Source organism: Girardinichthys multiradiatus, chromosome 20, assembly GCF_021462225.1.
Source record: "Girardinichthys multiradiatus isolate DD_20200921_A chromosome 20, DD_fGirMul_XY1, whole genome shotgun sequence".
Taxonomy (NCBI): Eukaryota; Metazoa; Chordata; class Actinopteri; order Cyprinodontiformes; family Goodeidae; genus Girardinichthys; species Girardinichthys multiradiatus.
The window spans coordinates 14,605,997-14,632,888 of record NC_061812.1 but is presented as its reverse complement, the minus strand read 5'-3'; the positions used below and the strand labels follow the sequence as shown (position 1 = coordinate 14,632,888).

Below are 26,892 nucleotides of genomic sequence, written 5' to 3'. Positions count from 1 at the left end.
ATGAAATATAAAACAATCACAGTACTATCACACTTGACAGCTTGACTTATTAGCATAGCTTTGCCTTACTAATAAATTTCTGCCCTTTAAGTCACCTGTTGAAGTCAGAGTCCCTTTCTGAGTGTGTGTGTAAAGAACAAAACACATATTTCAACTGTTAGCTGTTAAGACACCTTTTGAGGCTCAGTCTGCACATATTTTTGAATACAGATGAACAGATAGCAACAGTACTCACTAGGAATCGGTTTGCACATGGCCCGCTTTCCAACATTTGCACACATACATGCAATCATGCAAACACACACACACACACGCACGCACGCACGCACACACACACAAATTTACACAAACACATTGAGTCATAACTCAATGTGTTTATAGCCATGGGGAAGTCCTTTATGCACATAACTAGATTATCTCACAGTGAGCTCTGATCAGCTTAATTTGGATATAACCTACTTAGCCTTCCCTCGTCTGACTGTCAGTCTGTCTTCAAGTTCATCCGTCATTCTTTGAACTTGAATTGGTATGTCTGCATGTCACTTAAACAAATCTGTCTTGTTTTTGATAAATATTACATTTAGCAAGTAATACCTCTATCCATGTTCCCGGTTCTCCTCTGTTCTTAATAACTTAGCTCATCTCAAGTAAATCACATAAAATATTTTGGAATTCTCTAAGAGATACACTTTCTGCAAAGTTCTTTTTTTAATTGTTAAAAGTACATGTAATGAGTTCATCTGTCCCTGTATATTGGCATAACATCAGTTCCAAAATTACAACTAATCTCTCAGTGATTATATGCAGCAGAATCACTGTCTCAAAATACAGTATCTTCTAAAACTATTTAGATCAACATGAAAAAGCACATATTTGAAAACAGTAAATGGTTTTCAAATTTTTTTACAAATAAAATCCTGAAAAGAGTGAGATGCATTTGCGATCAGCTCTGTTTGCAATAATACTCCTAAATAAAATCCAGATTAACCAGTTGCCTGAAAAAGTCACCTAATTACTAAATCCAGTCCACCTCTGTGACATTCAATCTCAGTATAAATGCAGCTGTTCTATTTCTCACAGGTTTGTTATAGAAAATAGTGAACAGTCAACATATTTGAAGACAAGGAACACACCAGACAGGTCAGGGATAAAGGGGTGAAGAGGTTTAAAGCAGGTATTAACAAATGTGTGCAGAACATCCACTTGAGATACGAAATAAATAAATATGTAATGTACACATATACCAATCTCACTGCAACTAAAAACAAATTAACAAGATAATGAAGATAAAAATATTTTTATTTATTTCTTGCTCTTTGTGTATCGTTCATTTTAGGCTATATTACCAAAGTATTTGTCTCTCTACTTTTACATGTACATGAACTTTGACATTCTATTCTTAATCTATAAGGTCCAATTTGTTGATGGACCCAATGTTGCCAGCAATAGCAACTTTAGCAGTTTTGTAAAATTAGTTCCACAAGGTTTAGGAGTGTGTTCATAGTTAGATGACAAAACCAGAATTACAGCCTCCGCTCTAATTCATCCCAAAAGTGTTCATGAAGGTCGAAGTCAGGACTCTGTGCAGGCCAGTCAAGTTTCTATAGACCAAACTTTATACACCTGCAGCCATGAAAGTGATTGTAACATTAGAATTCAATGATTTGACCCAATACTTTTAGGAATATAGAGTGTAATCTGTGTTTTTTTATGCCTTCTGCAGACAAAACAACAATTATAATAGGAAGAAAATCAAATGAAAAAAAAGCTACATTTTCATATAAAAGCTTGAAGGTTGGACAAAAAAGGTTTTATGGTGTTCAATTCAATTCAATTCAAAAATACTTTATTAATCCCAGAGGGAAATTGAATGTTGTCTTTTAGCTCATGTTATGCAGGTTTCCTCAAAGAGCCGTTGTAGATGCTGATGGCTGTGGGCAGAAAGGATCTCCTGTAGCGTTCTATCTTACAGCAGATCTGAAGAAGCCTCTGACTGAAGACAGTGTTGTTGCACGACAGTCTCATTAAGAGGATGCTCAGGGTTCTCCATAATGTTCTTCACTTTATGAAGAATCCTTCTTTGTACAATGATCTCCAGAAGTTCCAGAGGAGTCCCCAGAACAGAGCCAGCCTTCTTTATCAGCTTGTTGAGCTGTTTTAAGTCACTAGCTCTAAAGCTGCTATCCCAACAGATGATGGCAGAAGAGATCACACTCTACTCCCACAGCCGTATAGAAGATATGCAGCTTCTTGCTGCAAACACAGAAGGTCCTAAACTTCCTCAGGAAGTACAGTCTGCTCTGTCCCTTCTTGTAGATGACTTTACAGTTGCATCTCCACTCCAGTCTGTTGTCCAGATGAACACCAAGGCATTTATACACCTCCACTGCTTCTCCTATGATGGAGAAGTTTAGAAGACCACTAAACCCTTTTATACATCTCACATGGAATCTTCGACCTGTCAAATCTAACGACAACAGCAGAAATACATTCACATTTATCAAATGCTCTTCACTGTTATAGGAATCGGTCATCCTGTTTCTTGTGCTCACAAATTTGTAACCAGGCTCTATGTATTTACAGTAGTAACAGGCCATGTGATATAAATCTAATTCATTTTAGGTTTTTCCATTTTACTACGGTGTGTAGCTTTACATTTATGTTTAGGAAAGAATACAATTTGTAAAACTGCTCTTCCAGTTTAATCCATAAATAACTATTTACTTAAGACTTAGAGGGTAATGAATCTAGAAAGTATGAATCTCTGAGCTGTGGAAAATACTAAGTTGAGTGTTAAGCTCTGAGTCTCAGAATTTAGCCCTTGTTCATGGCTGTAAGGTTTTAATGTAACATGTCACTTTTTTCCCTTTTGTGTGATGAGCTACAAGTCTAGTTCATTACTGAGGTCGAGTGAAAGACAGGAAGATGAGGGCAAAGAATCAAGAAAGCCACAGACACAAAACTGGAGGGGGAAAAGGATAAAGAGATGCAAAAATAGCAAAGGAAAGGTAGGAACAAAGAAAGTACCAGAAAGCATGAAATGCTTAGGAAAAGAAGTGGGAAAGAAATAATGAGGAGTTGAAGGAAAGTGGGGAATGGAGGAGAAGGAGGGCACAGCAAAGACAGAACTGAGTAGGGTTGAGGAGGCACTGGGCCTGGGGGATTGCTGTGCGTTTATCCTCCTCTGCAGAAGGCTTCTGAAGTACTACCTCAAGAAAAGACTTAAAAGCAGGGTGGCTGCTGCTCAGTGCTGATCTGTTAATACCCACAGATACATGAGGCTTCGCCATAGCACTCTGGGGGTGGGGTGGAGTGGCATGGTGTGTATAAGTGAGCTTGTGAGTTTGTGTGTTTTTCCTATGTGTTCCAGGATCGTATCATATATTTGCAGAAGATATTTCATCCCCACCTCTAGCTTGGCCCATCTCACCCAGAGACATGAAGTAACTGAAGCGATTAAAAGATTAGATTGGACTATCATGTGGTGGTGTGTCAATGTTGCCACCTAAAGCTGCTGCTGCTGCTGTAAGGGTGGGGTTGGGATGTTGGGCCCGTTAAGACTATCCTGTTTTAAGATCCTGTATAAATAGACTCCTGCCTCCTGGGAATCAGTGTAAAACACCCTCAGAGCCTCAGTATGCAGCAAAAATATACACACTGGGAGGTGGAAAAGCTGCATGGGATTTGAGATGGATGTTGCAGAGAGGACCCTGTCATGTGCTCTCAGGGGTTGTACATGATTAATTCAATAAATGTAATGCAAGGAGAAATGTGGTGATGTACACATCTTGAGGTTTTGTTACATGTCCTATTTTAAAAATTAAGCTTTTGTGAGTGATATGAAAATAAAATAAGGTCAAGGCGTTTGCCAGTTTACTTAAGACTAATGGTGTAGTGGGATCAAGAAAAATGGTATACCCTCCCTGGTTCCATACGACTAGTCAAATTTAGATTCTTACCCCATCTCAAATCCTGAGTCCAGAGATGAAAGTCATTTCTGCTGCTTGTAGGGAATCTCATTCTTTCGGTCATGATCCATATAGCAAATAGTAACGGACAGGTAAATCGAGAACTTTGCTCTCTGGTTTAGTGTTTTTTTTCCCCACAACAGACCAGAGCAGCACCCACAGAACTGCACACGATAACGATTAGAACAACGTGATATTTCTGCTCAACTAGAAGTAAAAGCCAAGTTAAAAAGATGGGTCTTTAAAAGAGACTTAAAATCATTCAGGGTACTTGCTATCCTTACAGTCAGAGGAAGGTTGCTCAAGAGTTTGGGAACAACAATAGAAAAATATCTGCCTCCTCGTGTCAAAAGACTAGTCCTAGGTATATCTAAAAGCAACAGTAGCTCTGACCTCAAATTTCTTCTGGAAATGTGCTGGTGTGAAAACTCTGTTAGGTAAGGAGGTGTTTGAAGGTTTAAACATTTAAAAACCAAAATTAAAATCAATCCTAAAACATACAGGCAACCAGTGCAGAGAGGACAAAATGGGGGTAAGGTTCTCACATTGGTTGATACCTGTGAGCAAATGGGCAGCAGGGTTGTGGACCAGCTGCAGGCAATGTAGATAGTTGTCCAACCCAGCACAAAGAGTTATTGTAACCTAGTCTAAAGGTAATAAAGGCATGTATTACCCTTTCAAGACCCCTATAAAGTAAATAGGTTTTACCCAAAGGTAAATTAAATGTATTTTACCTTTTCTTTCTTTCATTCATGTAATTCTTTTCCAATTATGCTTTGTTATTTTTTTTTCTTTCCCCAGTGTCCTGTAAAGCACTTTGGATTGCTTTGTGTATCAATAGTACTATACAAAAAAACTTGCCTTGCCTTGCCTATTAAAACTTCCTGAAAGAAGAAGTTGTAGATGGTGATGGCTGTGGGCAGGAAGGATCTCCTGTAGGGGTCTGTATTACAATGGATCCGAAGAAGACTTTCACTGAAGACAGTCTGATGTATTACAGTCACTAGAAGAGGGTGGCCTGGGTTTTCTATTATGTTCTTCATTTATGTCGCATTCTTCTATGCACAACCAGCCTCAGGGTCTCCATAGCAGTCCCAAGAACAGATGTTATCAGCTTGTTGAGCTTTTTAACATGTCTGATGCTGCTAATATGTATGATCACCAGCTAAGCCAGTCTACAACACATTTTGGACGTGTCAAAAACTGCTGCAGCAAAGGTGTCATTACGCTATGATGCTAGGTATAGGCACCAAATGCCACACAAATGTCACAGCAAGTAATAAATTACCTAATCTTTTAGGATGCTATGCAGGCACTCCGCGCTGATAAGGATCTTCTCACCTCTGATTGCTGAACTGTTGAACCAACAGCATTTCAAGCTACTTTCTAATTATTTCAGTTAATAATTTCTTGATAAACCTAATGGATCATGTAGTTTTGAAAACAAAAACAAAAAACAAATGGTGACATCAAGGTGATACACACAAACGTCACAAAACAGGGAAGTGACAAAAGCAACAAACATATACTTCAAAAACATGGCAGGGCTTGATTTACCACAAAAAGGCACTCCATTTCCTTAAGTTTAGACCCATGTAATACACCAACATTTTAAGATAGGAAACACATTTGTTTTTTTTGGCTTTGTAAAATGTGAACATACTGTATCTGTATTTTGGATCATTTGAGAGTTGGAATAACAGACATCTTAATGGAGAAAAATATTTGCTTGGTTGGTAAAGTTTTGTTATTTCTTTGGTTTTGTTTAGTTGGGAAATTAAGTAAGCCTAAACTTATTTACTCAGTAATATGTTGAGTGTAAAATGTACATTAATCAGTTAGGAAAACGCTACACAGGTAAACGTAAACCAAAGCAGATGATATGCAGCATATGCTGTTTTTACTTAAATATTTGTTTACCAACCTATAACAGTATTGAGGAGAAAATAGCAGAGTCAAGCAGCCTCAGTACAAAAATCTTCTTGACTATCAATGCTTAACCTGGTTGTTTAAGGCTATAAATAATCCTGTTATGCATCATTGCATGTACACTCTTTTTTTGGATGCAGTGCAATTAACAGTGATTTGAAGATGTTTTTATCCTGTTGTGACATAAAAAATAGATAACACATAGCCTACTTTTGAAGAGGCAGAAAACTAATTGTCTTGTGGACATGTATGATTGGGGATAAAAAATGTTTCAAAAAATGGGCAGAAAAAAATTCTGAAATAATTTTGGAATCAGCAAGGTAATCAAGACGATCTGTTATTTTCCACGACTTGCTTAAAGTTTCTTGGTCACTTGTCCCCAATAAGGAATCAGCAGGCGTCAGCTAAATAAACATATAGTCAGCTAAAATGACCTCTGTTTTAGATAATCATGAGATAAATAATGTTCTGCTAAATTAAACGGCCTTAATTGCTGAGTTTCTGGCTTGCAATCTAGACTCACAATGCAACTGAGTAACAGTGGATTTTTTTAAAAATAATAATCATTAGGACCAAGTTTGCGTGATTAGACTCAAGTTAGTAATTAACAGTCAAACAGCTACGATGCAATCTCAAGGGATCCCTACTATAAGGGTCTGTGAAAGGCTGGGGGGGGTGAAGCGGGTAATTAAATTAAGATTGCAGACTCCACCTCCTCTACATTCTCATCCGTCCTGAAGCTTACCTCTCTCAACCTTGTACTGCAGATGAGGAAAGCAGTTAATGATTGTGTTTGTTTAAACCACTTTACAGCCAGCCCAATAACTCACTCTTATTTTCTCCAGACAGATCTAAGGTGTCTGTTTTTTCTCGCCTATTTTATTATCCCTTTTCATCCCACCATTTTTCTACACATTCCATTAGCAGATTGCCTCCCCCCTTTCCCTCCTCCATCCGCTCACCTACCCCTTAACACTCAGATTAAAATCTAACTGGGGAATTTATTCACTTTAACTGAGAAAAAAAACAAAGAAGTTCACTCTGGGGTATGTTTTATTTATCTTTTTTAGAAGTTGAAGAAGAGTGTTGGAGCAGGAGTAATGTTGAATGGCAATGTAGAGACAAGCTGAAGGTCCAGAGAGCCATCATTCACGCAGAGTGGCAGGAAGGTCATCGGGCTAAGAAACGGTGAGTCTGTTATTTGCATACACCATGGTCCATGGAGTACTTAGGAGAAAAAAAGGTCACTGGAAACTCAAATCAAATCAAATAATCTGACCAGCAGACTTTTTGTTCATTATTTAGCTGTTATCTACTTTCATGCATGTCTTGCCCTCTGAAAATCAGTGTACTTTAAATTTGTTGTCGAATTGATCCATTGGTGTTACAACTTTAACACCTTTTATTGTGTGTCACACACACAACAAAACGGTTGATAGGCTATAAGATTGTACATCTAGTTTTTTGAATCTGGGTCTGATATAAATAAAAAAAACAACATTATTTTTAAAGTTTATGTTTTATTCTGAGCATTGCAGGGAAATCTGAAAATAATTAAATTAAATTAAATATATCATTTTATTGCATTCACCACGTATTTGTTTGACAGCATTACATCTGGACTAATCAGTTTTTAATTGCCATGATTAAATAACCAAGTTTGTTGGAGAGTAGAAGATTTGTGTGTCTGTGTTTGTGTGTTGTTGTTTGGGTGTACAGTATGTGGAATTTCGCTTGTTTTTTAATGTAATATACAATACATACATGCATATCCTCTGGATTACCCCACTTTTATAAAACCCCTGAGTCAGTAAGCTTACTGACCTTACAGACTCCTCTTAATATGTCTACTCCTGTGTCAGGCCTTTGACTGAGTTAATATCTAACTGAAGGATCCAATCTCAAGATTATGCATGTTTGATTTTGTTTACACCATCTGCTCTCATATGTAATTGAATGTACTGCATAATATAATCTGATAGATCCGGTGGGGGAAGTGGTAATATTTTCCAGCTGTTTGTATTCTTGTGTGTGCATATATTTCCAAATGAATCCAAATGGCCTGTCAATGTCCTGGAGAAATAAGTCCAATCCTTATAGGGAACTCTACTCACTTAGCTAAAATGCAATACAGAAAATAGTGTTTTGCACTTAAAAAAACATGTGGACAAAAAAAGAAAAAAGAACTATGATAAATGCTTTTGAGTTTGTAACAAAACTTTAAAACCAAGCACAACACAGTAAATACAATTTCTAAATTTAAGTTTTATTCCTCTGGATACAGAAGATTCATCAAAGAATTAGAGAAATAAATTTCACACTAAAATATGGTTCCCAGAGAAATATTGTTGGTTCAAGGTTATGTTCTTTCAGCATCCTAAAGCATGCTTTAATATTTACCAGTTATAACATATAATATTACTTAAGAAGGGACTGCCATATCAAAAAATACTTTTAATGTAAAGATGCTTAATACATAGCAGTAGAAGAATGGCACATTGGTAAGCAACCTTCCTCTGAACAAAAATGAACATAGGTACATAGATTTAAAAAAAAAAAAACTAAAGGTGACGATAATTTTGAACCTAAATATTTCCAGTTTTATGTTATATTTTGACATTTTTTATTATGAAACAAGAAAACCTACCAGAGCCCTGTTAAAGCCTGACATTGTACCTTGACACTTACAACCATATACAGTAGCATCAAAATGAAATACAGTTGTGTCTCTCAAGTGTAAGAAATTAATTCTTAGCAGCTATAGTAACGTTGTAGTAACATTTGTGTCACCTAACTCATTCAGAAGAAAATATAGTTATAAAGACTATTACAACTGTTAGTCAAATGGTAAAAGTAACATGACTTGTTAAGAGATTAGGGGTTTGATTGAGCATTTTGACCTATTATTAGTCTATTCATAATAGTGTATTGTGGTCTCAGTTCAATTACTGATTTTGAATTATGAGACAAATTGGGGGACTTTAGTCAAAAAGAAAAATGTACACACACAACCCATTGTTATGTAGTACAACTTCCCATAATTGGAGTGGGTTTGGGTTATAAAATAGCACAAGATTGCAAAGCATCCCGCTAAGGATGAGGGAATGCTGCAAAGTCATAATTTTGTACAATCTACTTAGATACAGAAAGTTTTTATTTAAGTGAACTGTGTAACTAATTGGATCTTGCACTTTTATACATTTATTGGGTTTTGAATCATAATTAGATTGAACTAAATTGGTTTACATATGGTTGGGTACGAAGTCTTCCTGTATGTGTTGTAAAGTTTGTTGTGAATAACAGTAGTGCAATATATAAAAAAAATATATATTTGAAATAAAAATTAAAAAGATTGTTGTCTCCAAAAAATGTCATATGACCAATGGTTTTATTAACAGTTCAAATAAATGATTAAAAACAATATAATATTTTTTGTGTATTTCACAAACTACTATTATCAACCAGAGGCCAATGACTGTTGTTGCTAAGATTGAAAACATATTGTACTAATTTATTCAAAATAACTTATTTTCTTTTAACTTTTTAAAGTAACATTTTTTTAGCATCTATATTTGTGGTGTTTTTAAGAAATGCAAGGCTTAACCTTTCTTATATTTTCTACCCTTTGGACCAAAAGGGTCTGATGAAAATGTAAAATTTAGACATTTTGTTTCACTTTCAGGAAAAACAGAAAATATGCAATTAAAAAAATGTTACAAGGTAGAATATTTTGCATAAAGTTATTACAGCTCTGACTAGGTCAATAATGGATTACAGTAAGGAATCCCAGTTTACCAAAATGGACCATCTCAAAAAAGGGTAATAAAAATTTGTAATAAACACGTAACATACATATTTTTTATTTTCCCTGCATTTGATACTTTCAACACCTTCAGATATAACCACATTAGTAATGTTTTTTTGTTTTTTTATAATTATGTTTTATAAGTTTTTTTTTTATGCCCGTTTTGTCATGAGATGGCATGTGTTTTTCTATTTTAATAACTTAAATTTTACACTCACACATACAGACATATAGCCCAGTTTAAGCTCAAAGGTTCTTCAAGGGTTCATTTTTTAGTTTAGGTGTTTTATCTTAAAAATAACAAAAATGGAACTGTGAAGGAATGCTGTATGTTATTTGTAATAAGATCAATCAATTTTAATAAAGTAATGTTACATGAAACAAACTATTGGAAGCAAATTATTGACCATCAGTTATTGACATAAATCTTTAAAGTTGCTAGATATCTCAAATGTAATCTTAAATGCTGCATCCATTTGTTTTTGCACACTATTTTTGTGCAAAAGCAGTTTGAAAGTGCTTAGTTATTGTTTCTGTTTTTTGGACAGAACAAGGTCACTTCTGATCTCAAAGATTCAATTTATTGTCAAGTTAACTGTCTTGTTGAACTAGCATCAATGCACACGTCTATTATTCTTTTAGAGGATTTGATTCTTGTGTTTACACAATGTTCCATCATAGTTTAAAAAAACTATATACATTAGATGTCAGAACCATAAACCAACGGATACAATAAAGCTGTTTAAAAAGAAATTATTGTGCTTTTTCCTCACCCCAGAGAGGAATGACAGTTCAAAGAGTTGGAACAGGGTTAAAAGTATGTCACTGGTACCAAGCCAGGATGAGATATTACTTCCTTTAAATCCTTCAGCACTGATCAAAACCAGACTTACTGAGCACACTGAGAGGTTGGTACTTCATACTCACGCAAGCTTTGATCACTAAAACATGTTACACATACACTGACCTGGTATAGTTCCCAGGTCACATGACAGACAGCAGTAGATCTACTGTCTGACTGAGAAGGATATTTTGATGTCTCTCTGTTTTCTATCTCTCTGTACCAGATTTATTTTGTCCAACTGCAACACTGGCTGTTGCTATTTTTGTAATGCATCAATAAATAATAAAGAATAAAATAGAGATATGGTTGTTATTTTGTAGTTGCAGTGTTTTTTGTATCAAATCATCTAGCTAAATATGTTGACATATCTGTTTAATTTATTTCTATTTGTTTTTTTATAAATGTTTACCAATAAGTGAATATTCTAATTCAATCTTTAGAGACAGTTTGCCTTAGACTAGAAAATCTTTGTGGCATTACAAGTCTAGATCCAGATTAACTACTTGAAATTAAAATAATAATATTAAGCCAAAATGTATGAGCTGAATAATTGTAGATTTTCTTATAGGCTTTTAGAAGCTTATTTCCCGATTTAGTTCAGTAAATGTGTTATGTGCCACCCTTTAAAGTATACCAATATTTAATGTGTGAGTACAGTTATGACTTCATTAGTTTCTCCAATTCCACTGTCTGTGAGCCTTGCCTGTATAACTATGTTAGACTTCTTGAATTTATTTGCTCATGCGTGTGTGCTCACACGCCTCCATATGTCTCATAATCCAGGAGACTGGCACACATCATACCAATGGGAGCTGAGAAATTCAAAGCCATTCTGCCACATTTGTCAGTTTAAAGAAACAGACAGAGCAAACTTATGTGATGGTGTTTTGCACATTATGAAAAAATAAAGACAGATTTTTACTGAATGAGGAATCCACTGTGGAGTTGTTTCAAAGGGGCAATTTTACACCAGCTTATAAGCAAGAGAGTGAATGGGGGGATGTGCACAGCTTAGAGAATGCCAGATGTTACTCAAGGGAATCCATCTGCAGCAAGACTGACCATGGATGAAAGGATTCTGAATTGGCTCTGACAAATTTGGTGGGAAAATTACAGGCAGCTGAAGAAAATATTTGTGTTTTATGAGATGTTTGCCAATTTAGTTTAGTCTGTGTGTGTGTGTGTGTGTGTGTGTTTTTTTTTTTTTTTTGCCTCTGTCATGAAGATTTTGATTTTCTCTCCAATACCTTTACCGTTTTTCATTTAAAGTGCACAACTTTGCACATAGTCTATGTAAAAATACATAGATCTAAACATCACATAAAAAGAGCATGTCAATAGCTTAAAATCATTTAAAAGAAAATATCTCTTGACATTTGTCCTGTATGAAGGCTATCTGGTCAATCTGTTTGCTGATTCTCAGATTCTCAGAGCATTGGGGTCGGGGTGGGTTTAGGATAAAAAAAATAAATAAAATAAAACCTAAGATAAAGCAAAGATAAAGAAACTACTAACGCAATATGGTGACGTTTGAAAATGACAACCAGTTTCTGGCTACAGTAGTGCAAAAAAAAAGGTAGCTAGTGGTACACTGTTGTTCTAAGATAGTACTTGAGACGGGTGATAAAAGCACAATAAAAACATTGCCAAGTATGAGAGTGCTGTGTGTTTAAAACCTGTTATCCATCTCCAGAGACGTTGTGATTCAGTGACAGATGGGAGAGCTGAGAGGCAACAGTATAGCATACAAAAAAAAATATGTGTTTGGGTTTATATTCGTTCTGTGTATCCTCAAAACCAATGTTTGGTCCAATCATTCGGTGTTTTAGCTCTGACAGGTGGCTGGCAGTAAGACATGCTCTAACAAAATCTAACTCCTCTTTCTGTTTATTGATCTGTATCCTTTAGGAAGTAATAGGCAGACTTTTGGTGGTAATTGTTGGCTACAGGGTTGTTGTGAGAACTGTAAATGATAGGGTAATCATTGCAATATACCAATCAGGCATAAGATTAAGACAACTACTAGATTAAGTGAATGACATTGGTTATCTCTTCATCATTAAAAGCAAAACAAAAAGAAAAATGGATTTGAGTGAGTCTGACAATGGTTAGACAGAGATGACGAAAAGACTGGGTCAGTGTGTCTCCACCGTTGCATCTCTTGTGAATTGGGACAGTGGGCCGGCATAGGCACAGACTACCCAGAGTGCCTATCCTGATCCCTGTCCACTGCCAAATCCACCAAAAATGGGCACATAAGCTTCAGAACTGGACCGCAAACAAACAAAGATAGTTGCGTGGTTTGAACCATAAAACTTTTGTTTGGATGGTCTGCTGCAAGTGGGATCACTTACTTGATTCTTTGAAGCAAAATGTTCTTTGAAAGATGGCAAGCCGGTGAATGGTTAGGGCTTGAAAACCTTGAGTTTTATTTGGATACTTTGACACATATCACATACCTAATTGTTGTAGACCATGTACAATCTTTTCAGATAAATGGTTATCCTTGATCAAGATGAAACAGGATGTCTGTCTGGCTAGCTGGTTAGCTACAAAAGCGTAGAGCTGCCACCCAAGCAAAAGAAAAATGTAGCTATATCACATTATAAAATAAACATTTTGATGTTATATTTTCCATTTTTGAACAATATAGCGCCATGGTATTACAATATACTTTACACATTTATCATGTTTTAACGTTCTCACAATATAAATATTATATTGTACTAATGTGATTGTGTATTTTACATGAGATTATATTGTTAGAACAATAAAGAATTACAACATGATTCTGTTTTATGTTACACCATAATATATGTTTACCTTAAAACATTATAATTACGTTACAGATAAGTGTCCCAGAAAATGTTTTGTCTACTCAAGCTAGTTAAGTCCTATTTTATGCTTGGATTGATCCATGAAGAGATTTTGCCTTTATCGAGCAGCTTAGATTACGTTGTCATAATCATGCATACCATAAGAATAAACTTAAAACACAATGGACTGCAGAGGAGGAATAACAGGTCTGATACGACTGAGGTGGCAGCAACTTTTATTGATCAACTGGAGCGACACAGGAAGCTCTATTGATATAAACTACACCACCTAAACCACATTCTGGCAGGTTACGTTGTCACGCAGAGTTCTGAGATAGAAATATCTGGACCCATACAGGGTTGAACAAAAGAAAGTTGGCCTCAATTTAGCCCAAATGACAGTTGAATGTTGACTCCTATGACAAACTGAAGCCATTTGAAATATGTTTAAATGTAGCTATTGATGATGTTGCTGAACATTAAATGTTTCTTGTTCTAATGAGAAAACATGTTGTCCTAACAATGCTTTTGACATTTGCACAAAAACATTGTCACATTCATATAGTTTTAATATTGTACAAATGTGAAAATTTTTAGTTGGGACATGATAAATATGTATGTTGTAAAAACAAGAAATCACATTGTTCAAATTTGAAGATATATTGAAATAACATGATAGTATATTGTACAAACATGAAAAAATATTGTTTTGTGCAATGAAGTTTTTACGTTAAAACATAATTTAGCTCTATTTTTGTATTGATGAGGTGGCGGCTCTACACTTCACCACAGTTAGCCTGCCACCACTCTGTTATTTAATTTACATTTCTACAAGCTCACGGTGATGAAACATTTCTCTAATACAGGTTAATTAAAAATCCGAACTTACCCTTTTAATGATCTCCTGCGACCATCTTGGTGTCACAGCCCCTATTTCAGGGAACTATTGGAGTCCATGCTTCATTAGGTCAGGGGTGATTTAGCAACAAAAGGGAGGACAAACACAAATTTAGGCATGTGATCCTAATATTATGCATGATCAGTCTTTCTTGCTACTTTTATTCAACATATTTTATGAACTTTCCCTTAACAAAGAATTGCTGAATAAAATGCTACAAGTTGTCATCAAAATTTTTTTCATGTATTTTTTAGCTTTCATTACCTCTTTGACTTACTTCGCTGACTTGTACAAGCCACAGAAATCTACCTCAACGTATATTCTGTTTAGCACCTCCGCAGAGGTGACGGTGCTTAAGGGATCTTTGAGGAGGCATAGGGACTTTTAATGAACAGGCCCATTATTGATCTGTGGACAAAACAGTCGTTGATTATGTGTGGGTGGGCATTTAATTGAGGGAACGAAAGAAGGTCTCTGCTTGCTAAGCTAATGCCTGGGCAAGAATGAGGAGAATTTGATTGAGTCTTGTGCCACTAGTGGAAAGTATGCGGCACAAATGATCACTGAGCCGATGCCTCTGGGTCTTCCTCCATCCCTCTAACTCTTGCATCTTTTTTTTATCTTTTGTTTCACTGCTTTTCTTTTTTCTCTTTGAGTAAATGGCACTTGGTGTCTTATTTCACAATTATTTTGCTTCCAAATAAGGGAGAAATTCCCTTGATCAACAAAGTTTATTTTTATTTTCTCATCTGCTCAGCCCAGTTTTTCAAATTCTTTTTTTTTTTCTTCTCTTATATAATTGTAATGAGGATGCATGAGGAAAGAGAGTACGAAAGACTTGCATATCAACTGAACATATGCTAACATCATATTTTTATGTATATAAGCTGTGTACATGTTTACTTGATCTTAGCAGATTGATATACCTCATTATGTAGTAGTTTCATTCACCACTGGCTAACCCATTTTTTATGCTTGGTATGTTCAGTCATACGTTTTCTTCATCTCTTCCATCTGGAAAGCCTCTAAATCAGATGCTTGTTTGATAAAAATGCATTATTCTGTTCTCTTATCAGAACATAGAGCACTACCCAGGAGACCTAAAAAACATAAATGGAAGAAATGTTTGTTTAACCCAGCCAGAAAGATTTTAGAAGATTTCTGCGGCCCTCAAAGTCCCCTTTGTTAGCAATAAGACGATGTATGCATCTGATTAGTTAAAGTGTGACACACCATAAGCATGTAACATTATGACTTCAGTTGCTCACTCTACAGAAATTGGTATACAAGAAAAGTGGAATTTAACTCAATACCTACATGGTCTAATCCCTACAGCGGATAAATTGTGTTGCTTAAGCATGAGTGTTTAAGCTCGGCACAAATTAGACTCTCATTATAGGAGGCTTATTTTATTTCTACCTCTTCCAAAGAATCATGGCAGGTTTCTTCAAGTCTTTGAGCTGGCAGCAATTACCATGCCCATGAAGTAGCTTGTGTAATGACTGTCATGTGTTGTAAGAAAAACATGCAAAAGCTAATGCTTGCATTCAGAAGGTACTGGCAAAAATCTCTTTCCAAATGGATTTTTGAAAGGGGATCATTTTCTGTACATGAAAAATACATTATTGGTAGAAGTTATTAATATAGCTTTGCTATATTTTCCTTTCACCAGAAAAATAATTGTATCTTGTAAATTATACTTAATAATTTTATCCTAAAATAAGAATATTTATATATTTCAATATTTTTGAACATTTAGGCAACAAAAAAGAAAGCACATACCACATTTGGCAATCAGCAGATTTTGATACCAATGAAAAAAAAAAAATCAGTCTAAACTTAAATATGATAATAGGTAATAGAATTAGTTGAGTTAAATGTGAAAATTAAAACTGGTTATCTGTATCATAATGTCCCCTGACACAATCTTGTACATTAATATGAAACATTAGTTATTCTCTAGTGAGTTATTTTGCTCTGCATCCAGAATCTTTGTGGATAACCTTATTAATAATCCAAATCCAACATGTAAGAGAACTTTTAGCCTTTTTAGTTAAAAATGTTCAATTCCTGGGGGTAATTATGGAACTATTTAAAAATAAAGGCGGTGATACTATATGATAAAATGCAAAGCAACTCATTAAACTTTGGCATATGAAAAGACACATCTATGTTTAAGCTTAGCTAGATTCCAGAACTTTATTAATGCAAATATTCCAAAATCCAAATGTTTACCTTGTGACACAGTCTGGCCACCGAAAACTTCTCTGCTATTGTTTCGGTGACAGGCCACAGCACCCTACTGTTAGTTGGAGGGCTATTAAGGCGGCAGGTTATCATTATATGGCTAGCAGCTGTGACTATTTTTTTTCCTTAGACTCCCTCTGGCCCTTGGGTTGGAGCCCGTGTGTGAGCAAGGAGAAGAATGAAGTACACAGGCATTAGTTTAAGGCCTTACAGTGTATGTGTGGGGCTTTGTTTTTCATGCATCAGCTTTTGTAGCAAGTGTGTCCTAGTGTAAACCTTTCTGTGTGTGTGTGTGTGTGTGTGTGTGTGTGTGTGTGTGTGTGTGTGTGTGTGTGTGATCCACATCGCTCTTTTCTCCCAGAGTCCATAACATCCCATTGCTCTGTGATAAATGTTTGCTGCTGGAGTGCACGTGTGGCCCTAAAATGAAACGACCAGCTGGCCCCCCGCGGGAGCAGTTCATTCTGTGGTTAGACACATCATTACGGGTATGGATCTATTGATGGTTTGCCTCTGTGTTTTTTTTCCCTGCTTCCTTTCTTTTTTGTCTTCTTAAATATGAAACATTTTTAAATATGAAACATTTTTTTACAGAAATTAAACACTGAAAACTTGTATTTTATAAATTGACATCATTTACAAATCCGAATAATTTATATACAGTATATTTCAATAACTAATTTTCTCCAAAAATCGGATTATGCTAAACAAATGTAGCAGAAATTAGATGCGATATGTGATAATTGTTCTTAGATAGTTACCACTATATTATGTCAGAATTAATGAGACCAAGAAGACAGCACATGCCCACACAGAGTAGGGTCTATAACTAATCACCTCCCCAATTTGAACACTTGTGGGATTAGCTTGGGCTCAACCTGTATACTAAGCTTTGCTGGTTAACCCTGACATTAATTTTCCTTACACATGTAGCACTTTTTAAAGGGAAGTATTGCCAAGAAGTATTTGTTACAACAAAAACAAATCAAATACATTTCCTTACTTTCATGTTATGTTCAATGTAATTCCATACAGTACAACAGTAAATATTATGATAGTGATAGAAGAAGCACACATGTTAGCATGTAAAAAAATATTTTCTTTTACCAGTTGTTATTTTCATATGAGGGAACTTAAACCATTGCATAAATACACTAGGAGCTGCTTCTGTTTTTAGATGTAAAACTTCCATGATGATTGTAGTAAATCACAGGTGTTTGTAATTTGTATTATTTGTCATCACAGTTTGTTTTCCTATCTATCATTTTTGTTGTCTGTTCTGATGTTTTGAAAAAAAAATGTATTTAAGACATTATACTTAAAACTTATGTATTGAAGCTCTGTGGAAAATGTAACTCTTTCCCAGTCTTACCCAGACTAGTTGTTACCGTAAGCCATTAATAAATAAATTATTCCCACTCATGACCATGTTTTGAAATCTTACCTTCAAGTTACAAATGAGGACAACTACTGGCCACATTAGTTGGGCATCAATTATTTTTCCTTATAATCAGTAATAATATATCATGTTAATTGCATGTTCCACTAATTGGTAGAACATGAGGGATTCTGTGTCAGGTGTGTTGTTAGTGTTGTCAAATGGAGCCAAGCACTCTCAGCCTTCGATTGGAAAGTCGACCTGTACACTCAACAAAAACCTGCACACTTTCAGGGCCTGGTTTCATATTAAGATGGCTAATTTGAGTTGATTAGCCTGCCTATTATTCTCAAGATGGCAGATGGTATTTAGCATTGAGAAAAAAAAATCAAGGCAAGAACAGAAATGAAAAGGTGTTGTGAATGTAACAATGATAGCAATGACAAGGCTACTCCATAGAAAATGTTGTGACTCAGATTCACTGTTATGATTTGTGGGTGTTTTGGGATTTTGTTGGTCTATTTCACAGTTAAGGTTTTCAATCATGTTTCTATTTATTTTCCTAGTCATGCTTTAGTTTTTGTCTTCTAGTTCATGTGTTGTCAAGTTAAGTTTTTGGATCTGGTTATGCTTTTGTTTCATGTTTTTCTAGTTATGTTTCTATTAGTTTGTATTCTTGAATTCCTGTTTTGCTCCAGTCACGTTTGTTCTCTCCTATCAATTAAGTTTATTCGGTTCACCTGCACCTAGTTAATCTGTCTTGCTTCACCTGGTTCACACTCCATATATACACACCTGTTCTGTTTATTCCTTGCGGAAAAATTTTCTAATCATGCTCAAGTCTTGTTTTCTGGATCATGCTTACGTCAACGCTACACAAGTCATAACATTCAGAAAGCAAACCTAAGCGGATTCCACCAATGAAGAACTACAAAATGAAACAGCAGAAAATATCTGCTTTTAATATTAACCAAAATAATTTTGAAATAGAAAAAAATCACAGATTTTGTACATACTAGTACTAAGGCAAATCCAACTGGATTTCCAAATAAAGACAGAATAAAGTTATTAAATTAATTACAAAAAACAACTTTTTAGGTGTTTCAACATATTAGTTTATTAAGGACATAGTGTAAACTAATATGGATTTAGCAGTATTTCTTTGGGTCAAAACCAGCCAACCTTCTTTTATCTGCACTGTTATCTGTTGTTTGTAAAGAGATGTTCAAGAGATTTTCAATTCCCAGTTGCAATCATCACTAACAACTCTGGCGTGCCAGGATATATGAGGCCATTATGGTTCGTAGAAACAACAAGAAAAAAGGCTGAGCACAGGTCCCGTAAGACACAACAGCAAATGCATAATGTTGTTTCCCTGTGTTAACTCAACGTCATGCCCAGCTTAAAAATATTTATTTTGCAAAAGTTTAGTCTTGCTCTTTATGTCTCTTGCTGTCTCAAAAATGTGTTTGCTCTGAAGCAAAAACATGAGTTGTAATATGTTATTTTTGTGTCCTCTACTCTAATGCCTTAGTTAAATCTCTAATGAAGTTGATTGCCACATTCAAATGTGCCGGGGAGGTTAGAGGGAAAAACTATTAGCGGTGCAGTGACAAGGTCCTGTGGCGGAATACTGTTACTTTATCTGCTTCACCTCTCGTCTATCCCTATTCCTCTTTGCCTCTCACTCATTTTCTCAGCCCGTTCTATCACTCGGCCGCTTCACATTACTCTATAGGAATTAAATTAGAGCTTTCAAAATCTTCAGACATGCTTATTACCTGCCTGGCATTGTTGTAATGTGTCTGACCTTGACCTGTTAAGAATTAATCTAAGCAGACAGGGCTGAGCAGGCTCCCCGGATGATTTTCATGCAGAGCACAGGCACACGTGTTTACCAATCTGCGATAGACAAAGAGAACAAACAAGTACCACCTCCTCACTCTGTGAAAGCAGTACAGACTTGGCTCACTGTCATGTCAGACAGCAGGAGACTAAATCTGTGACACCAAATGTGTCTTATGAAAGTAATAGTTCTTATTTCTCTGTTCCTTTTTTAATAGTTAGCAAATCACACATTTTTCCTAGAGGAATCATAAAATGGGTAAAACATCACATGCTATACAAAGGCAGGTTGTCTGTGTGGGCCACAATAACAGGGGAATAGCATTTTATTAAAGGTAAGTAGGTCATTTTTGCTGCTTTTAAAAACATATGTGATATCCTAGTTTGAATATATTCAGAAAAGTGAAGGAGAAGAACCTTTGGTTGGCCTCCAGGAAATTCTGGAAAATTGGAGGGCAATGCGGACCGGGACTCAGTGCTTTAAGGATCTTCACAATCCAGTCACTATGTCCCTGGTGAAAGAAGTAGATCTGAAGACTGAATGGCAGCCATGTCCATTACCAAGGCAGAAATGACTGAGGTAGTTAAAAAGCTCTCCTGTTGCAAGGTTCTAAAGGTGGATGAGATTTGGCTCATGATGCTGAAGGATCTGAACATTGTAGAGGATTCAAGGTTGATAGACCTTTTCAGCATCATATAGAGGATTGGAACACAAACTGCAGAGTGGCAGACAAGGTGGTGGTCATCATCCTCAGCCACCCTGGGAAGGTTTACTCTAGGGTGTTGGAGAGGAGACTAACTGATTGTGAAGCTTTGGATCCAGGAGGACCAGTCTGATTTTCTTTCTGCTCATGGAATAGTGGACCAGATCTTTATCATCGTGAAATTACTGAGGTAGTCTTAAGAGTTTGGTTGTCCTGTTTGTGTGCTTTTTTTTTTTTTTTTTTTTTTTTCAGGGACCATGCCCTGCGAGGTATTTCTTTTTTTGCTGCTGGAGTATGGGGTACCTGGATTGCTTTTAAGGGCTATGTGTGCCTTGTATGCCTAAAGCAGCAGGTTTAATCTGAGTATGTTAACAGTGCAACTCGAACACTGCTGTGGCATTGTCACTAATCCGTTTATGAATGCAATATTAAGGTATACTTTTGGACAGGAGGGTGGCATCATCAAGCTATTACTTTCAGAATGCACTCCTCTGAGTCAGAAGCCATGGTTCTCAATCTGGAAAAGGTCGACTGCTTGCTTTGGGTCAGGGTTCAGTCTGCCTCATGCAGAGTAGCTCACATATCTAATGGAAGATAGATTCACAGATTGGGGGCTTGTCTGCAGTAATGCAAGCACTGCTGCAGCCTGGTCAAAAAAAAAGAAAAAAAGGACAATAGCAGTCAAAAAGCAAATATCTGAATTCCATCACCTGCATTCATGTAATGTGAATCATGACCGAAGGAATGAAATCCGAGATGTAAGCGACTGAAATGAACTTTCTTTTGTGGGGTGGTCAGAAACCCAGCAGCAGAAGCCCTACTGGACGGGTGTATATATCCCTCATAGCCAGGGTCTATAGTCTCTAGAAGGTACAATGTTCTGCCATTAATCGATTTATAATGGCACCTTGGCCTTCAAAATTGTAATTGAATCGATTCACCAAGTGCCTAAACATTCCCACCCCTAATATATATCATTACTATGGCTGGCAAAACTAAAACCTGTCTGTTTATTTTGTGGCAGTCTTAATTTTGATCCTTTAACTGTGCCATAGTAAAGAAGGCTCAGAGCACATCTCACAGTAGTCCAAATCAGTAATTAAAAAAGAAGAAAACATTAAAATAAAATTGATCAATCTTTTTTTATTACATTCATTCATCACAGAGAGGTTTATACAAAATGTATATAATATTGCATAAAAAACAAAATTGTATCGCTGATACTATACTTCATGCAGTCCAATTATTTTGCTTTTTAAAATATGTTATTTTTCTGACTGGACTCAAGTGTTTAGTATTCTTGTCATAGCATTCTTCCAACATCTCTGTAGCTGCTTCTGAAATTTCCTATAAAGAGACAAAGGTTAGGTTAGTGCTTGCTAATATCTTTTGGAGCTAAATTCTCAAAGTTTTAGTTTTTTAATATACACTGATTCAGGTTTACTGGTTTAGGTTTTCATTTAAGTCCAAATAAAATATATTTATATCTTTAACAGCCAGCTCTCTGAACGCACTGTTTTATTTTTCCAAGTCAAACTGGATGTTTGTTTTTTTGTTGTAAAATAACAAACAAACATCCATTCATTATTTAATGAATGAGAGAAAGCACCAAGTAAACATGCAACATCACCTAACTGCTTTACCTGCACTCCAGCATTCACAAAAAATTAGTAAACCAGGATTTTCTTTCAGATATTCTGTAACTGAAACTGTTGTTTAAAGATTGTTCCTGACACATTGTTCTGTAGCTGCCTTTTTTGTTTTGTCTGTCTTCAATTTGCCTAATATTGCCTAGTACCATAGTCTGGCAATTTACTATTATTTTGATAATTTGGCCTTTTTTTTTCTTTTTGCTCCATTTTTGCATCATCTTCAGTGTAAGGATAATGGGAAATGATTGCAGAAATAAGCATACATATAAATTACATTCAAATATGTAAAATATTGGACAGCCTGTCTCCCTCTTAGCTGTGAATTCACATATAGTTTTGACACAGTTTTTACCAAAAATCCATTATACACACTTTGCAAAGTAAAAATAATTCTACTAATCTACAGCAATGATGAAAGTTTATTTAATCTATCAGTCAGTTTTTCAATCTGTTCACTTATTATAGAATCTCAAAATGAAAAAGTAAAATAAAGGAATGGAAACCTGTTTCTTTTGTTCACAAACTGTAGGGTTGCTAATGGTTGGATCTTATGACTCAAACAGCCTTGGGCGCTGACTAGTATGTGTTAAAAACCTCCCTCATTCTAACCACATTTATATTCTTAATTCAGAACTAATATTGCACAGGAACAAACAGCATTGCTAATTTAAATCACTGAAACATTTACCCAGAGTAAGAAATGATACATAGGAGTGTACCTAGTGCCAATTCTTATGGGTCCATCAAAGCATCTGTAACATAAAAGCATGTCTAGAGAGTGTTTAGGAGAAAAGGTGAGCATTTCTCAAGGAGAGTAACATGTTTTTCTTCTATGTAGGTTATTAGTTTAGAAAATCCTCAACTCTTAATGGTGCTAATCTGTTGATTATATTTTATTTTGTCAGTGAGGGCAGATTATTTGTTCAGCTTGTTCAGCTCTTAGGAGCTAAAAACATATTGTTTTCTTTAGCTGGTTCAGCTTTTTCATTGTAGAAACAACTTAATGACTTTATTGATAATGTTTATAGTTTTATTGCCATAAATGTCATTTTGAATTAGTCTTATAAAAAGCATGTTAGTGCTTTACCATTTGCTGTAATTACACATTTAAATATGAGTAAATTAACAATAAATTGTTTGATTTTGCCATGGGTCAGAGGCATGGGAGATGGCTTGAGACCAAAAGGTTGCTGGTTCACTTCCCTGACTTCAGCTACGGTGACTTTCAGGAAGAATCTATAAACCCTCTGACAGTGGCATTCATAGGTCTTTCACATGGGAGCCAAAAACTACAACTTTTTCTTATTGTTGTTTTGGTTTTGATTTTATGTGATAGAACATGAGGTATTGCAAAGCTTTGAAGCCTAGAGAAGAAAAAAAAAATATTGTTTAGATTCAGCCCTCATTACTCCAATCTAAATAATAGGAGTCACCTATTTAGTAAACCACCTGCCCACCTGTGTGCAATTTAAGTATAATACAACTGCTCTCTGAACGGCTCAGAGGTTTGCTTAATTGCTCAGTGCTTGTTGGTGTTTGCATAACTGCAGATTGGTCAAATGGAGAGAACAGGCAAATGAACGTTTTCTTTTTCTTTTTTGTTTCACATGACTTTCTGAAAGGCATTAGCAAATAATGTAAGAACACAAAAGTAACTGATTTCTCGATCTAGATTTCACTAAGGCCACTGGTGTGAATTGATGAATGTTTATGGGATTAATTATAATTGCCTATAAGATGACTGCTATTCAAGTGATTATCAAAAGCATTCAGGTATTCCTCTGTGAAAACATGCAAGCCCTTCTCTTTTCCACAGGGTTTCTATAGAGTCATTGTTTTTTTTTTTCATAAGCACACAATCCATTCAAATCTTGGACACAAGGTAAAGTCAATATAATGCATATTTTGACATATTCTTAAAATGACATTTAGTTATTTTTTGTGTTTTTAATGAAGAGCTTTTGCTGTAGATTGAAAAACAGTGATTTTGAATTAAACTCTAGTTGAGCAGTGAGATGGTTACTTATTAATATTAGCTATTAGCTAAACAGCTGAAATTATTCAGTGAATGTATTTTAGGGGCTTTATGTTTGTTTTAACAGTCTCTGTTATCTTTATTTTGTGTACCCTTGCAACTAAATGATATGATTTTCTCAGCAGGGGCTTTATTACGGAGGCTAAGATCATTCTGTAAACATTTCATTAATAACACCTCGCTTTAGATCTGGGTTGTCTCATGCGAGTAAATGTTCATTTTCATATCTACCTGTATTATGTCAGTTATATTTACAACATTTCTTCACGTTTAACCTTTCATTCCTCTCAAGTCATTGGTTTATTCTGGCTCCAATTAGTGCAGCATGTTCTGCATACTTCAAGTCTTTGTTTTCTTATCTTTACCACAGACATATAGGAACGAGAAAAAAAAAGAATATTGTTATCTTCTTTTTCAGTCATTTCCCTAGAAGCAAGCAAACCCTACCTTCAACCCTATTTGGATACTGATGTAGCCTCTATTAGCCCTAAAAGCTTTTTAATCTTTGCATCTTTCAGTGTTTTTCTTTTCTTTTTTTCTTCTAATAACTGCAGCAATTAATCCACCCTGTCTTACTTTCTCTCTGGTATGTTTTGCTTAGGTTTCTGTGTTCCGGTGTCTTTATGCCCTTGTCCTTGTGTCTGCTCCTCTCTTCTCCCTCAGCAGTGTTTTGTGATTGGCAGCCGAAGCCTGACTGCAGTAGAGTTAATAGAGAATAGAGAGGAATACCTAGAGGATTTACAGCTGAGTGGAGACGCACAAATAAGATAATGACTTGGGAATAACAATTTTGCTGCACAGTTAGGGAATGCAGTGCAGAGAGAGAGGGAGAAAAAGACAGACGTGGTTGAAAAATAAAGAGGAGCATTCAAAGAAGGTCTCAAAGACAGACAAGAAGACTTGGAGACAATGAGGCAGACATAAGTGAACTGATTCCAGGCTCAGCAGGCTAAACATGAATCTGTCTAAATATGAGAACTTTTTCAGAATGCATTACAGATAATGGTTTGTTTTTTTCAGACAAGCAGCTGATAAATTAAATTAATCATTTTCCTTTTGATGTATCTGTTCTGATGAGTTGATTAGTGGAATAAAATTCTCTTAATGAGACATGACAAAGTTTTTCAATATTAGCACTGTATTCTGAGTGTTTTTGGACATGCTGACACTACATTTGTCTTGTATTTAGCCTTGTTTGTGATGTTTATATTCCTCATCCAAAACAAAGGATAAGTGCCAATATAAAACATTTTTATCCCACAGTGAAAGAGGCGCCTGGTGAAGGGAGATAACCCAGTAAAATTCATAATGCCCTGGTGTTCCTTCAACTTTGCCAAGCAGGAGTGGGTCACTCATCAAAACCATAATTCGTAGTCATTTTGTTGTCAGAGTTTTTGGTTGAGTTATAGAGGTTAGCAGCATTCAGAAGACCTTCTCAAGGGACAGCAATCTCAGAAAGAAGACAAGAGCTCTTGGTGATATCACTTCCCCTTGTTGCTTCACTGCTCTGTTCCTCCATCATCTCTTTGACATCACTCAATGCTCAACAAAGTAGCTAATGAAGCAGAAGAAGAGAGAATATTTGCCTGGTAATTAAGAAAAATGAAAGGAAGTGGAGTTTGAAAGCTGACACGGATGCACTCTGTAATTGTCCTCTACTTGATTTGGGAGTTAGGCATAGTCTATACTTTTTCAGTGTGCACTTTTTAAGGGTTTGGAACGTTAAATCTTTGTCAATCTTGTACAGGTCCTTCTCAAAATATTAGCATATTGTGATAAAGTTCATTATTTTCCATAATGTAATGATGAAAATTTAACATTCACATATTTTAGATTCATTGCACACTAACTGAAATATTTCAGGTCTTTATTGTCTTAATACGGATGATTGTGGCATACAGCTCATGAAAACCCAAAATTCCTATCTCACAAAATTAGCATATTTCATCCAACCAATAAAAGAAAAGTGTTTTTAATACAAAAAACGTCAACCTTCAAATAATCATGTACAGTTATGCACTCAATACTTGGTCGGGAATCCTTTTGCAGAAATGACTGCTTCAATGCGGCGTGGCATGGAGGCAATCAGCCTGTGGCACTGCTGAGGTCTTATGGAGGCCCAGGATGCTTCGATAGCGGCCTTTAGCTCATCCAGAATGTTGGGTCTTGAGTCTCTCAACGTTCTCTTCACAATATCCCACAGATTCTCTATGGGGTTCAGGTCAGGAGAGTTGGCAGGCCAATTGAGCACAGTGATACCATGGTCAGTAAACCATTTACCAGTGGTTTTGGCACTGTGAGCAGGTGCCAGGTCGTGCTGAAAAATGAAATCTTCATCTCCATAAAGCTTTTCAGCAGATGGAAGCATGAAGTACTCCAAAATCTCCTGATAGCTAGCTGCATTGACCCTGCCCTTGATAAAACACAGTGGACCAACACTAGCAGCTGACACGGCACCCAGACCATCACTGACTGTGGGTACTTGACACTGGACTTCTGGCATTTTGGCATTTCCTTCTCCGCAGTCTTCCTCCAGACTCTGGCACCTTGATTTCCGAATGACATGCAGAATTTGCTTTCATCCGATAAAAGTACTTTGGACCACTGAGCAACAGTCCAGTGCTGCTTCTCTGTAGCCCAGGTCAGGCGCTTCTGCCGCTGTTTCTGGTTCAAAAGTGGCTTGACCTGGGGAATGCGGCACCTGTAGCCCATTTCCAGCACACGCCTGTGCACGGTGGCTCTGGATGTTTCTACTCCAGACTCAGTCCACT

The 26,892-nt window shown here is 36.0% G+C and overlaps 1 protein-coding gene across 2 annotated transcripts in view; it reads left to right on the top strand.

Moving 5' to 3' along the window:
- The window catches only part of LOC124857508 (cadherin-22-like), a 237,765-nt gene that overhangs the window by 61,672 nt on the left and 149,201 nt on the right, over window positions 1-26,892 (top strand). For both annotated transcript variants that reach the window (XM_047348787.1, XM_047348788.1), the window contains exon 2: window positions 6,968-7,085. The gene's annotated coding sequence lies outside the window, so the exon portion shown is untranslated. The remainder of the gene's footprint in view (window positions 1-6,967; window positions 7,086-26,892) is intronic.